This window comes from Urocitellus parryii, chromosome 6, assembly GCF_045843805.1.
Source record: "Urocitellus parryii isolate mUroPar1 chromosome 6, mUroPar1.hap1, whole genome shotgun sequence".
Classification (NCBI taxonomy): domain Eukaryota; kingdom Metazoa; phylum Chordata; class Mammalia; order Rodentia; family Sciuridae; genus Urocitellus; species Urocitellus parryii.
Genome location: NC_135536.1, coordinates 165,791,287 through 165,806,509, shown reverse-complemented (window position 1 = coordinate 165,806,509; position 15,223 = coordinate 165,791,287). Strand labels below are relative to the sequence as shown.

Below are 15,223 nucleotides of genomic sequence, written 5' to 3'. Positions count from 1 at the left end.
CAAGGAGAGAAGTCAGGAGGGCCATGGTAAATAGGGAAACTATATTAGGAGTCAGGGACTAGTGTGGTTTGCTCCGAACTGAGTTTGCTTCTAAGTGGTGGTAAGCTGGGAATACAGCAATTAATTTGTTGTGGTTAGTGTTTAGGATGCTTTGTAGGGTGATGGAGAGAAATGGTGATTATACACCTTGGGTTTGCACCAGCACACCTGAGTAACTTACATAGTTCTACCAAAGCTCCTGGCTTTCCACCATGGTGATTCCTTTCCATGTAGAGCAGGGCAGTTATAAGGGGGAATAGGATGGACTCATTTATTCATTGAAAAATCTTCATCATTTTTATTCTTGGGGATATGAACTTCTTTTCTTTATATTGATGTTATTTAATCTCAGGGCTCATGTATCTGTTGCCAAGCTTTGGGGATGAGGTACCCCAGTTATTGTTCTTAAATTTAATAGTGAAACTGCTTTGCATGACACATAGAACTCCATGTTAGTTATTATGAGGCTTCAGGCTTGGAGCTCCTCCTAACTTATGGTGGGACCTCAACAACCTGCTTTCCTTTTCCAAGTCATGTTTTTTGTGGGATGAAAGACTTGGTGTAGGTTTTTATGGAAATCTGATGAAACTTCCATGGGCCCCTTCTCTAAATAATTTTTCAAATGTACAAAAAGAAATACACAGTACTGCAAAGGAATTCATTGTATTGAAATATACATACAAAAATAGTCAATGAATTTGTGCCAGGAAAATATATGTATCTCTTATTACCATGTGGAATGAGGCATTCACAATGCTTGTGACTTTGAATTATTGGCAAAGACAGTGCTATCTTGCAATATCTGCAAAAATCCTTGTGTGATATAAGAATACCAGAAATTGCCATGGAAGATTAAAGTCAAAGGTGCTGCAAATACAACTGTGATTGGAGATGCTAAACTGGAGGACATGCTAAATTTCATTTAGAGGTTATTGAAAACAACACAAGTTTATTGAACCTTTGATTATATCTATGGACCTCTTTGGTCACCTGTGGAACTGAGGTTATTAAAACTTGTACTAGGTAATTTCTATGATTTTTTCCTTTGATAAATTTATGGCTATCAAATTAGCAAATACTGGAATTCCTATGTAATTGATAAAGCTCATGTCATTTACAATGAGAAAAGCCAAGGTGTTCATAGAATAATGGAGATAATTCCATCTAAAGTTTTTTAACCCATGTGTTTTCTTCATAAGGCATATCATAAACGAGCTTTCATGATCATCTATCTTAGGGTTCATTTTAAACAAAATGAAATATCTAAAAAAATGCATATTACTTGGAATAGCTTGGTGCTTAGCAGACAGCAAGAAGGACATGTTCTATTGTATAGGAGCTGAAACACTATGCCAGAGTGGACCCTGTTCAACCTCAGCTGGGGTCATGTGCATCTGGCAGTGATTTTTGTGCTTCTCTGTACATGTCCACCAAAGATTGCGAAAGTGCTGTGAGAATTGATTTTTCAATTATAAATTAATTTTAGCAAGTAGGTGAATTTGCAAATATGGAAATCATGAATAATAAGAATCGATCGATCATATATTCTAATATTTCTCTCTGAACTTGAGGTCTAATATTCCCGTTCTTCCCATAAGAAGACCTTCATATTTTAGTTATTAAACTCCAAGTCTCTGTTTCTTTTTAATTCACAAAATAAGGATGTTAGAATAGATTAGTAGCAGTAGACTGAAATAAAAAAAAATCACAGAAGTAATTTTTATTTATATCAAACCTCAAGGGATAATGCAGTAATGACCTTCCCACCTTCCCTATACCTCCTGCCTCTGCAAATTTTGCCAAGAATGAACAGGAAACAATTGTGCTAGACTTCCAAGGCTACTTCCCTTTGCCCAATTAGATAATAGTCTATTTGTCTGACGATTATTTATTGAGTAAGGCACAATTCTAGATACTATTAATGCACCTCATTCACCAAGTTAATTTATTGAGGCTGTTTTTAAAAATAGACTACACTTATATTTTATTTGTAATTCTTAGGGAAAAAAAAGTCATATGCTATTTCCAATTCTTTTGAACTCCCTTAGACTATCAATTGACCCAAATTTGCTGTTGTTTGGAATATGTCAGATTCACTTAGGAGTTCAGCCCAGACTTGGTTCACCCTGCTTTGGGCGTGCTTCATCTATGAGATAGGAACCAGGAAGGACCTGCTAATTTGTTACATCTGAGTGTAGGTCACTTGGAAAGCAGTGTACCACCCATAAGATAAACCCATCAACAGGACATCCAGGATTTATTTGGTCATCTTTGTCACTCTGCGAGTTTGTTTGCTGTTCTCTCCTGGAAGGTTGTCATAATTGAGATGCTTTCCCCTCTGGAGGATGCATTTCACATTCCACAGGTGCAAAAACAGTAAAACCATCATCATATGCATTAAGATACTCCTGAAGTGGACTTCTAGAGTTTAGTTGAACTAAAGCAAATTATAATTTTACATACAATAATTGACATAATTTTTCATGGACTTCAATGTGAAAAAAATAAAAGCAAAACTCAGGATTATACTTAGCTCTTCAAAATAGATTCATTCATCTTGGAATTAACAGTAGATTCGGATCACTTTGTTTTAATCCATCCAGTGAGTGTATTTTAGTTATGAAATCTTATTTATCAAAGTACTAATGTTTTACGGGTAAATCTTTCATCACTGGTAACTCTATTCCTGAGGGAAAAATATTTTTCCCTGAAATGCCATTTTCATTAGGGCAATGATGAGTTTAATTTTTTTATTTTGTACTTCTATACAAAAGTTGGCCTAGGGAAAACCCACTACTAAACTATGGGGCAACTTCAGTTTTTAACTTGTATTATTTCATATCTGCACTCACTGATTTTTAATAAGTCTGTTGATGCCTAGTTCAAAAGGTGGGGTCAAAGAATCTGGTCGACAAGGAAACCCTGTTCCAACTGTGCTAGACATTTGACCCCAGTGAACTCTGCTTCCCAGAACTGATGGCTCTTGTACATTCTTCTCATTGACTCCAGGCTTAGCTATGTCACTTGGGTTAGACAATGGGACATTAGCAAACATGATGTAAGAAGAGGTTTAATGAGCACTGGAGCTTTTCTTGTTGTACTGTTTCCCTTTGGAAGTCAGCTTTGGTACTGTGTAAGAGCTTAGACTAAGCCTGTTAATTGATCCTCCATATGGAGGGAAACCCTGAAGCCTGATAGGCCATCTTGGATGTTCCAGCCTCAATCAAGCTCCCAGCTGAATGCAGACAACTGACTGACCTCAGCTATACCCCGTGGATCAGAACTGCCCAGATGAGCCCAGCCAGTGAGTTTTGAGAAATATTAAATCATTATTGACTTAAGTCACGTAGTTGTATCGTGGTCAGTTACACAGCAAAAAAGAATTGAAACCATGCCCGACTTCAAGAGGTCTGTGCAAACCAGCTGTGGTGGAGCACCCTGGTAATCTCAGCTACTCAGGAATCGGAAGTAGGAGGATCACAAGTTCAAGGCCAGCTTGGGCAATGTAGTAAGACTGTTTCTCAAAATGAAAAGGCCTGGGGTTGGGGGAGGCGGGGATGTAGCTCAGTGGTACAGAGATCTTGGTCAATCCCCAGTACTGGGGCCAGGGAGGAAGAAATCAGTGCAAAAAGCTATGTTCTGCAAAGGCCTCGTGCATGTTTTGGTTCATAGAAAATTGCTTTTATAGTGCTGTAATACCAGAAAAACACAGTGAGCAAGGGCACAACATGTCTATGTGTTGGGGGACTGTTAAATTGTGGTATCATTGCTTTTACCTTTGCAACTGAATGCCACGTGTACAACATCTTTGTTTTCACAAAGGATACACCTGAAGAAGGTACCATCAAAAGTAATTGCTCTTTTATTCCTTCTGATTGTGAAAGATACTGAAGAGTATTTTTTAAAAAAAAGACCCAGAATTTCACCACCAGAGGCTAACCTTGGGACATTTTCACATTATAAAGACAGTTAATTTAAAAAACAACACACTCACAAACTTTTCTTGATGCTTCTTTGAAAGCTTCAAGTATACAGGAGTTAATTTGATCCATTTGAGAGCACACATGCTGAGATCCTTATAAATCTGATTATAAGCATGGACACAGCTCTATAGTTACATTGTATTAGATGTACAGTTTGTGATGCCCCATTCATTCTATTTCATACCCATACTGCTATCAGATCACTCATCCTAAAAGACAAAGCTGGCCTAGTTTCTGTCTATGTAGTAGTTCCATACTGCCTCTGGCATAGTGGTTCTCGACCAGGGCATCTGGCAACATCTGGAGCTGTTATTAACTGTGCATGGGGGTATTCTTGTTCTTTACTGTACTAGCTATAGAAAGGGTGTTACTTACTGTTTTCTAGGAGTAGAGTCTAGGATGCTGTTAAGCATCCTGCAATGCACAGGACAACCCCCACCATGGTAAGGAATCATCCAGCACAAGCTGTCTGTATTGCCACTGTTGAGAGACCTTGCTGTAGGGCTCAGTCTTCTACCTGTTGTTGCCCTTTCTGATCTCACATCTCTGACCTCTCATGCATCTTCCTTCAGCAGTGCCAAGCAGCTTCCTGTTTTCATATCTTCTTGCCTTTGTGGGTCTTTGCTTATATTGTTCCCGCAGTCTAGAGTATTGGAATACCCTTTCTCTGGTGGTAATCATTCCCCGTGATAGATTTATGACTCTGTTTTGTGCGTACTTCCGCTTCTGATTACACTGAGTTGCATGATTACTTTTTAAAATCTATTGTCCCTACAAACTTGTAAGTATAAGGTTGCTAGGACCAACTTACATGGCTAGTAAATGTTTAAGTGAATGGGTGAATGTTTGAGTGAGAACACAACTGGAAAAGAGGTTGAAGCTTCAAGGGTTCGTGGCAGTGTGTGGCCCACCTTCCATCAATTTTCTTTCTAGTGGGTGAATTATTCCTGCAAAGACTCTGTGGACAACAATTGTCCCTGCCGTACATGGTTTTGAGGGGTCAGAGAACCAGAGGATGGAGAAGTGAGATCAGAAATGGTGACAATAGGTAGGAGACTGGTACTTACCCTATGGAGAGGTCTCTCCATAGCGGCCATGCAGACAGGTCATGCTGGAGGATTCCTTGCTGTGGCTGGGGGTGTCCTGTGCATTGCAGGATGTTTAACAGTCTCTTTGACTCTACTCCTAGAAAATAGTTCTGATGTAATTGCACTTCATGGTGATTCGGCCTCTGAACCCTACTTCTAGTGCCTGATCCTTACCTAGATGGCTTTGTGCATAGCTCCTGGAACACCCTGACACACTTAGCATTTCTTCCACAGGTATTCTATGGAGCACACATCATGCTCCAGGGCTTGTCTTGGCAATAGGGACATAGAGATGGACCAGACCAGACATAGTGCCTGCCCTTATGTAGAAATACTGTCATACTTGGTCCTCCTTCAGGTATTCCTGATTCAGTCCAGCTTCTCATCCACACATATGATCCACTGTCACCCCCTGCCTTTCTGTCATTGGTATCATTGATTTCTAAGTGTCTGAATGGCAGTGATAGCCCATGCACCTCTTTTTATCCCTTTATTAGGCATCAGGATCAACTTCAGGGTGGTGGTAGGAGGCTGTAGGGAATAGAGAAACAGCTTCAGATCACAAGCAATGGGGAGACAGCTTCATGCCCCGGATGGCCACTTGTAAAGACTGGGGAGGGCAGGATTTTTAGATAAGTGAAGGAGTGGTTTAAGACACTATCTTTTGCCCTAAATCATATTACCATTAATTTAACCTAATATAGATGTATTGTTTTCCATCTTGTTTGTACATCAGTATCACCTAAGCATCTTCTTAAAAATATTGTTGTTGGTATTTAACCCCAAGGATGTTATAATTGGTATAGTGTATGTCCTGGGCAGTGGAATTTTTTAAAAGTTTCTCAGATCAATCTATGATGTACCCAACTTTGAGAACCATTGATATAATTTAAAGTTAATCATGGTAATGTTTCCAAAGTGATATAAAACTTACTGAGAATTTTGTAATTTTAATGTACATAATAAATTAGCAGTTATAATGTTCAAATTTATAATTTAAATATGATAATTTAAAATCTAACTTTTTGGTAAATAACATTGTATAGCCTTCTTCTTTCCCTTATCCTCTCCCATGACCCTGAAACTTAGAAAAAAATATCACAGAGAAGCAGCTGACCAGTCTTCATATTGGAGGAAGTTGGAAGGAAACCATTTTTTTTTAGATAATGTGCCCATGAAGAGACTAAATTAGAACATGTGTTTCTTGGTTCCCATTTGCTTCTGTTTCCAAAACCCACGACCTTAAGAAATGGGTAGGAAGAACCCGCAGGGTCCCAAATATTCCTTCAAAGAGGCTCATCATTATTTTTCAGAGTTTTCATTTTATTACAGATGATGCATTTGTTATGAATGTGCCAGTTAAGAAGAATGTGAAAGAACTTCTGAATCTCTTCTAATCATCTTCCCCACTCCAGGTCCTCCAGGTTCTACCCACATGTGTTTGGATTCCCTTTTATGTTTCCAAATATTGGTGAGAAGTGGTCTTGCTCACCTGTCACACTGGTCATGCTGATGACTGGCGGTTGGGAATGAGTTTGCCATTATTTCAAATGTGAGAGCTACAAATGGGAGTCTCATCCTTTCCATGGTACTGCAGGTCCAGCACTGAATTTATTTTTTGTTTGTTTTATTGTGCTTTGTTTTAAAGAATGTCCAGGACCCAGTGACTTTTGCCTATGAGTGGGTAAGCACTGCTGTTGAATGGCTGATTTTGGCAGAAGACTATATTTTCTAACACCAAATTATAACCATCTTAACAGAATTTTAGATTACTGTATCCTGTTTCATTTCAGGAGGGAATATGAGAAGCAATTGTCAGGATAATATGGATAGTGTGAAATTCACATTTCTTCACAATAAATGCATATATATAAAAGATCATACATTTTTGAAAGAACAACTAAGGATCAGGGTAATTCTTTTTTTTTTTTTTTTAATGTGGTCCATCCACACTGTGGACTGTTTTTTTAAAAAATCTTTTTTTACAACTTTATTTATTTATTTAATGTGATGCTGAGGATCAACCCATGCTAGGCAGGCATTCTACCACTGAGCTACAACCCCAGCCCCTCATTGTTTATGGAATGTCTCAGGTTCACCCTTCTTGGATGTGCCATTCTGAGTAGAAGAAATGGGAGAGAGGAATGATTTGCCTAAGGAGTCATTTGAAGTTACAGCAGAACCAGAACCATAGAACAAGACAGGCTTTGTCTCTTAAGGGCATTAATTTACAAGAAATATTTAGTCTTGGATGCTTTTTCCAGTCTTGGTTATTTTTATAGTTATACTGTATAATGAATTAAGAAGCTTGCCAGTAGATGCTCATATGAAATTCATGAATGTGAAGATAATTGATTCTATTTGTGCTGCCAAATCTTGGAAATTTGGTTAGAAATCATATGTAATTGCCATTTGGTTGAGAGCTTAAATTCTTAATTTCTTAAATTTATTTATTTATTTTCTTTATTGTGATATAATAGTACTTTTTGACTTTTTCTGTATTACCTAAGTTTTTTTAAGCTATTCTGAAGGATGAAGTATAATGTCAGTTTCAGTACTGGCCCACATGATTTATGCCCCTTTAGTAAATTTTAGTAAACTTTAAAGCTGGAAAGAAACTTAGAGGGGCTGGGGTTGTGGCTCAGAGGTAGAACACTCGCCTAGTATGTGTGAGGCACTGGGTTCCATCCCTAGCACCACATAAAAATAAAAAAACAAAGATATTGTGTCCACCTATAACTAAAAAAATAAATATTTAAAAAAAAAAGAAACTTGGAGATCCTCTTATGGCAATTCACTTGACAGATGAGAAAGTTGAGCCCCAGGGAGCTGGGCATTTTGCTGGATTAACAGAGATGGTCTGAAGCCAAGTTGGCCTCTAGAAGTCAAATATTTGATTCCACACTGAGTTCATTTTAACTTTGGTGGAGAATAAAAACTGCAGATGCTGTTGTCTTAGGCTGGTTTCTCCCAAAGCTGGTTTGACAAGGTTTAGAGTATAAGTAGTTTACCACTACCACTTGAGGTGGTGGTCCCAGGAGACACCAGTGCCAGACTTGAGGAAATGAGGAGAGGAAGCAAAGGCAGCCATGCCTTCTACAGTGGGTGACTGAGGCATCTATGTGCTGGGCACCTTTTTGGAGGCTGCAGGACCGCATTTCAGTGTTATTCCACTGGGGAGGCGAGGAGTGGGGCTATTGGCTTAGTACCTCCTGGGTCAGTGTTTTAGGACTTCTCCTGATAACCTCTCTCTCAGCACTTGTTTTAGTCAGCTTTTGCTTCACTGTGACCAAAAGATTTGACAAGAACAATTAGAGAAGTAAAAGTTTATTTTGGCTTACAGTTCCAGAGGTTCAGTGAATGGTTGGCCGAGTCTATAGCTCCGGGCCCAAGGAGATGTAGACCATCATGAGAAAGGCGTGGTGGAGGAAGACAGCTGAGCTCTGCTCACAGGGACAAACTCAAAACCCAAAGGTATACCCCCAGCAATCTATTTCCTCCAATCCCATCCTACCTGTCTAATCACCACCCAGTTAATCCATCTCAGTGGATTAATCCACTGATTAGATTACATTTCGTAACCTATAATCATTTCACCTCTGAACATTCATGCATTGTTTTGTACATGGGCTTTTGAGGGTTACCCCATATCTAAACCATAATTGGAAAGCCCACTATCAAGAGTCTTGATTCCTAGATTGAGACCTTTCCAGTGAACTTGGGACCTGAGTCCGTAGGAATGTGGAGGGATGAGGGTGGATCACTGGCAACTTCTGCAGGCTGTCACTCACTCAGACAAAAGGAAAAAGGTTGTCAACGGAGCTGCTACACTGGATGCTCTTCTGATATGACAGACACCTGGTCTTGATCTTTCTTAATTCTTTTCATCTGTATGCTTTGTGCTCTCATATGGAAAAAATGGGACTGAGAAATAAGTATTGAATTTGAAGCTATTGATGTAGTAAATTATCTGTTTGACACTCCAAAGTGTCCACTTTCTCCAGCCTGTTCTTGTCCAAGGCTGAGGGCAGATTGCTGCATTGGGGGCTTCCTGACCTTTTGACTTCTGGCAGGCAGTGGCAAGTTCTAGAGGAGATTGGAAGGAAGGGAGTCATGAGGTGAAGGCGTTGATTCCACAAGATTTCTTCTTGCCAGCATGCTCTTGTCTGTCTCTGTCCTTCTCCTGGAAGCTATTGAGACTATCAGGAGGCCCTTTGCTATAGCTACAGCTGCCTTTTCTGGATTCCTATGGCTCTGTCCTCTTGCCACTACAGACTTAGGACACTTCACATTCCCTGGTTGGTTTCCCTATGTCCTACCACACCTGGTAAATAGCACTTAACAAACTCCTTTTGTTGTCTTACTCAAGCATCCCATCTGTTTCCTGCTGGGACCTCAACTGAGGTACCATCTTGGAGGCATTTGCTCTCTAGACAGAATTGGATGAAGTGAAACAGCTAGAGATGTTATGAAGATATAAGATAATGAAGCATAAGATGTACTTGAGCCCTAAGGACACTCAGCATGTAGGATGCATTAACAGAAGAAGATATCTTTGGAGGAGTACCTTAGGAGGTAATTGGTAACATGGTTTCTTTTCTGCTCTGTGGGTAGGCCTGTTTGAGTAGTGGATTGAAAATCAGAAACTCTGCCTTATTATGATCATGCACAGTTAATTACGATGTATTTAAGTCTATAAGGTGAAATAATATATAATTCAGAGAAACAGAAGGGTACCAGTTGGGTCTCTCTGTCTAGAAATTTTAGAGATTTGTCTCATGTAAGTAAGTATTTTAGATAATTAAGTATTTTCCTCTTAATTTCTTCTATTTCTCATCCATCCAGTGGGTTATAATTCAGTTTTTGAGATTTTATTTTTAGATAACTGTTATGAAAGGCATTTCAGGCTGCTTAGAAAAAGACACTGTAGCAACAGAAAACACTCATTCTATAGAAATGTACCATGAACTTAAGAATGGATAGTGTTTGATCATGGCTTTCAAGAAAATCACAATGCAGTCGAGAAAATAGAATTTCACATGTATAATAACATATACCAAGTATAACAATAAATGTTTCCTATTATTTTATATATAATGTTATATGTCTCTAAATGAAGGTACAGTTAAATCAAGAAAAGGCAGAGAGGTTAGTGAGCGACAGAAAATGCTTCATAGAGCAAGTGACATTGAGTTGGTTCTTGAAGAATGATAATGAGCTTGTCCGGGAGATAAAGAAAGATGGCAGGAAAGAAGGTGTGGAGTTTCCTGTTGGTTTGAGAGTTAGTGAAGCCTATGATTTGGCCAAAGTTCTGGTGGCTTTTGGAGGAGTGCCTGGACTTAAGTCCAAGGATAAAATAGTAATCCGATCCTTAATAATCACTGTCACTTTAAATAATACAGATTGCACACCCTCTGAAAATATTAAAGAAATCTAAGCAAAAGTAAAACAATGTTTTTAAGAATCTTTAGACATTTAATGGGAAACATATTACTAGACTTCAGATAGCAAATGTTCTGCACATGGAGCATGTATGTTTTTAATTCACCAGCGTCTCAGAGTAGGGAGATAGACCCATTGGCATCTGCAATTAGTATGCACCTTTGCTCAGATTATTTCAAACTTATCAGTATACAGTTACCTTGTATCATTATAGAATGCCTAAAATATGGACATATGAAATGTTTTATGATGGTATGACTTTGCAATTACTAATTATTATGTTAATATCCCCATGTCACAATTACCCAACTAGCAGAACCTATCTGATACTCTTACCATAAGAAATGCTTGTGCCTTATTTCTTCTAATTATGCTAGTCCCTAAAGCTTTAGGGATCAGTAATCTTGGTATTCTCAGGTGGTCTAATTGGCAGCCTGTCTTATTGATGCCACTGCTGTGGACAGAATGAATTCATGATTGCTGCTTACTCAGTAGGACTCTGATAAATAAGAATTCCTCTGTGGAGGAATCAGCAAATGGTGATTAGACCAAATGAATATAATAATCCAAGATTGGTGAACAGAAACCCTTAAACTGGTCATGATACAGGCTGTTTTAATGTCAAGAAACTTGAAGTTTCATGAGTTATAGAGACAAGAACAAAGTCCAGTCAATGGAGCTGAAGTACAAAAGTCCAGAATGAGGCTTATCCTCCCTCCATGAAGGGAGTCTCTATCTCTCTATATTTATCTTCTTCTCCTACTTGCTACACTGCTCCTCTGTATTAGCTATCTCTTGCTTCCTGACAGACCACTCCAAATCTTATTGACTTGAAACTACCACCACCATTTAGCATCCTTAACAATTCTTTGAACTAACTGGGCTCATCTGGGCAGTTCTGCTGCATGTGACTCCCTACATTTGACCATAAGTAAAAGCAGTCACCAGTCCAGCTTTGAGAAGAGGGGAAATAGATTTGACTTTTCAACAGCAAGAGCTACACACAATTATTATTATTATTATTATTATTATTATTATTATTATTATTATTATATGGCCTAACATCTCAGCCCCTACTATTCATGGAAACTTTTAGTTAAGTGTCAATCACCAATTGCCTATATCTTCTGTGTCTTCTAATTCAAATTCTTTCAAGGCATACTTGTGTTGGTGCTGGCTGTGCAGTCATCTGGGCTAGAGAGGGCCAAGTCTTGTGCTGCTAAGGTTTTCTTTAAGGGATTAAAATGGAACATTCTGTCTCAAAGAAGCATGATTAGTATTGGCAATAGGGGATGAGTGGAGAACGTTAGTACCCTGAACAGGAACTCTTAGTGCCTGCCCATTCCACTAAGTTTGAGGTAACTTTCTTTTCATAGGTCAAGAAAGCTCTGTCTGACTTATCTTCTGCCTTTCCACTTTTCCTTGAGCCATTTTCACCTATATTCTCCAGCTTCTTCATTTTTTTTCTTTACAGTTCCTCCAGTGTATCTCTTCCCTCTGTACTCTGTGTCTGTCCATGTCACTGAGATGAGAAGGTTCTCTTCTCTCTCCTCACCTCTGTCTGTCAGATAACTTCTAACTTACTTTCCAAATATCAACTTAAATATCACTTCTTGAGGGGGATCATGAAACCTTCTGGATTAAATCTCATCTCCTGTTCCATCTCCATTTCCTTCATCACACTAATCTCACTTTGTAACTTTACATCTGTGTGACTACTTGATTGCTGTCTACCTTCCAATGTAGGTTCTAGAAGGCCCAGGAACGCTGCTGTCATCCCCGGAGCTGTAGTGGCTGTGCATAGTTTGTGTTAGGCACTGGCACATATTTATTGTTTATATCAATGAAAAACTGGAGGCAGTTGCCTTGAAAAAGAAAGGATTAAGGGAAAGAAGTTAAGAGTAGCCTTGTTTTGAGGGATATCAGGACATAGTTTCATGGGGACTCCTTCTTCCATTTGATGATGATTCCTTGAGAGGTAGTGAAGTCCTGTCATGAGGAACATAAAGATGGAGCCTGCGTGGTGTTTTTGAAATGTAGCAGGAATTCCTGCTCCGAGATGAACCGTAAAAATTCCTGATTAAAAGCCAGCATTTTTGCTTCCATCATCCTGTGGCCCCTGATCTATACATAGAGATCTCAATGATAGCCCAACTTTGTGATTATTGGGCTAGAACTGCTCATTCCATTCCCATTTACTCTCCCATGAAACCAGTATCATGTTTGACTGAAAGCCAAAGATTGGCTAGATTATATTTTGGGATATGATGTGCCTGCTGAGCATAATCTCCGTGAGATCATTTTTGTTCTTCTGTGGCATGTTATTTATCTAAAAGAAAAGTTAGTGGAAAAATCAAAATGGCAGAAGGGACACAGAAAGTTGGAGTAGGAAATAAAATTTTTGTTTTGTTCAAATATTTTGTAGTTTGAATTCTAGGATTTTTCAATCCCCATTTTTAATGATTGGGATAAAAGATAAAGGCAAAAATATCAGTTCATTTAATAAAGTAAAATAATTTAATAACTTTACTGAAAGCCTCAGTCTTTGCTGAGGACCAAGCCTTTAATTCATGGACCTTTGGGAGGATGTTCAAGATCCAAAGTATAGCAGATTTTTAAGTAGGAAAGTAATGAATAATTATAAAATTGCTACTCATTTAATATTTCAATTCATTTATTTAGTTCATTTATTTTACTGAAATAATTTAAATATGTATTGAATTATATATATATATATATGTGTGTGTGTGTGTGTCCCCGTCCATGGAGGATATAAAAACGAATAGTAGTTGGTATATAATTTGAAGTTTATATGTACTCAGTAAATCTCGTGTGCACCTATGATATGAGGTTCTACTGGAAGGTTCTAATCAAGAGGATTTGAAGAGGGTTGGAGTAGTCGTGGTATTTGTATACTGGGGTCATAATTTGAGCTGAGTCTCCATGGATGAGTAGACTTAGAAAAAGTTGAACCCAAGAGAGGAGAAAGCATTCTAGACTCTGGGAGCCTTGTGTGAAAGTTAAGGTATAAGAGTGGAGTGAGCAAGAACACCCTTTCCCATTCCAGAGGCAGTGAAGACACATGGGTGGGGATGGGAGGTAACAGGGTGGAGAGCTATGGTAAGCTGCTGGGGGAAACCCTGAGAGGCCAGGGCACAGGGATTGAATGCTTGCAAGCAGGGGACATCACTTTCTAAAGTCTATGATTTGGGGAATTATTTCCTCTGCAGTAAATTAAGTAGTTGTTGACAGAGGCTAGAGCCAGTGAGATTATAGCAATAAGAACTAAAAGAGAAGAAAGTTCATAGAATAGAGTTCATAGAAAGAACAGATGAATTTACATGTCTGGATTCACAGAAGGAATGAGAGAAAGTGGGGAAAGATAACTTAAACCTCAATAAATGGAGAACTAATTTCCATGATCACCAATACCAAGTTTAGAAATAGATGGTCACACTAAGGTTGAGTGGGCCAAAGGGTCTAAATATCTTAGAAACAATGGCAGGTCACTGATTTGGTTGAAAGATAAAAGACTAGACATATAAATTGGTGGATCATCCATCAGTATTGGAGTTTTACGGAACATTTGTATTACTCAGCTAATTTCTTTCACTGTGACAAAATAACCAAGATAATTAACATAAAACAGAAAATGGTTTGTTTTGGCTCACAGTTTCAGAGCCTAGTGTTCAGTTCATGGTTGCTTGGTTCTATTGAAAGGCAGGACATCACGATGGAGAGTGTGTGGCTGAAGAAGCTGCTAATCTCATGGTAGCTGGAAAGCAAAGAAAGAAACAGGAAGGGGACAAAGTTCCAATATTCCTTCTAAAGGCACACTCCCAATAACCCAACATTGCCCTCACTGTGTTCTACCTCTTAAAGGTTCTACCACTTCTTAGTGGTGCCAAACTGAGGACCAAACCTTCAATACATGGTACTTTCAATACATGGAGGTTGTTCAAGATCCAAACTATTGCAGAATTTTTTTTAAATATTCTTTTTCTTTGTTTGTAATGTACATAGTAATTCTCCTTATTTCTTGGTCTTCCTTTTTCTTATTTATTTATTTATTTATTTATTTTTGATTTGTGTATAACAGCATTTTAAATAGGGAAGTAAAAAAATCAGAATGCCTGTCTTCAAATACTGACATCCAGTTCATCAGTAACTGCTATGTATTCTGCATTCAAACATAAACATATCCCCAAGTTAGCATTTGGATTACCCTTGTCTTGACCTCTGTTGTTACCACCATTCCCCTTGGCCTGGATTCTGCTATAGCCTTCTAACTGGTCTCCCTTGCTACATCCTCACCCTCCTGCAGTCTGCTCTCAACACAGCAGCCCAAGCGATTCTCCTAAAATAAGTCAGATAATGTCACTTTCCTCCAAGTCTACAGTGGTTTTCCACCTCTTTCAGAACAGGAGCCAGAGCCCTTCCCAGGGCCTTCAGGGTCTGGCACGATCCCTTCCTTGTTATCTTACTGACTTCATCTGTTACTACCATCTCTCTTGTTCACTCCATGTTGGCCACCCTTGCCAACTGCTGTTTCTCACATGCCAGACATACCTCCTCCCAGAGCCTTTGAATGTTCTTTCTTTGACTGGAAAGCTTTCTTCCCCAAATCTATAAGACCTGTCTCCTTACTTCCTTAAAATCTTTGCCAGAATG

The 15,223-nt window shown here is 38.7% G+C and overlaps 1 protein-coding gene across 6 annotated transcripts in view; it reads left to right on the top strand.

The window, feature by feature from the left end:
* Positions 1–15,223, top strand: part of Plcb4 (phospholipase C beta 4) — a 399,208-nt gene that overhangs the window by 61,294 nt on the left and 322,691 nt on the right. Inside the window, exon 1 of one of the 6 annotated variants that reach the window (XM_026385785.2) lies at positions 8,563–8,584. The exons of the other annotated variants lie outside the window; for them this stretch is intronic. The gene's annotated coding sequence lies outside the window, so the exon portion shown is untranslated. Of the gene's footprint in view, positions 1–8,562; positions 8,585–15,223 lie in introns of those variants that run through there. 6 annotated transcript variants of the gene reach the window in all.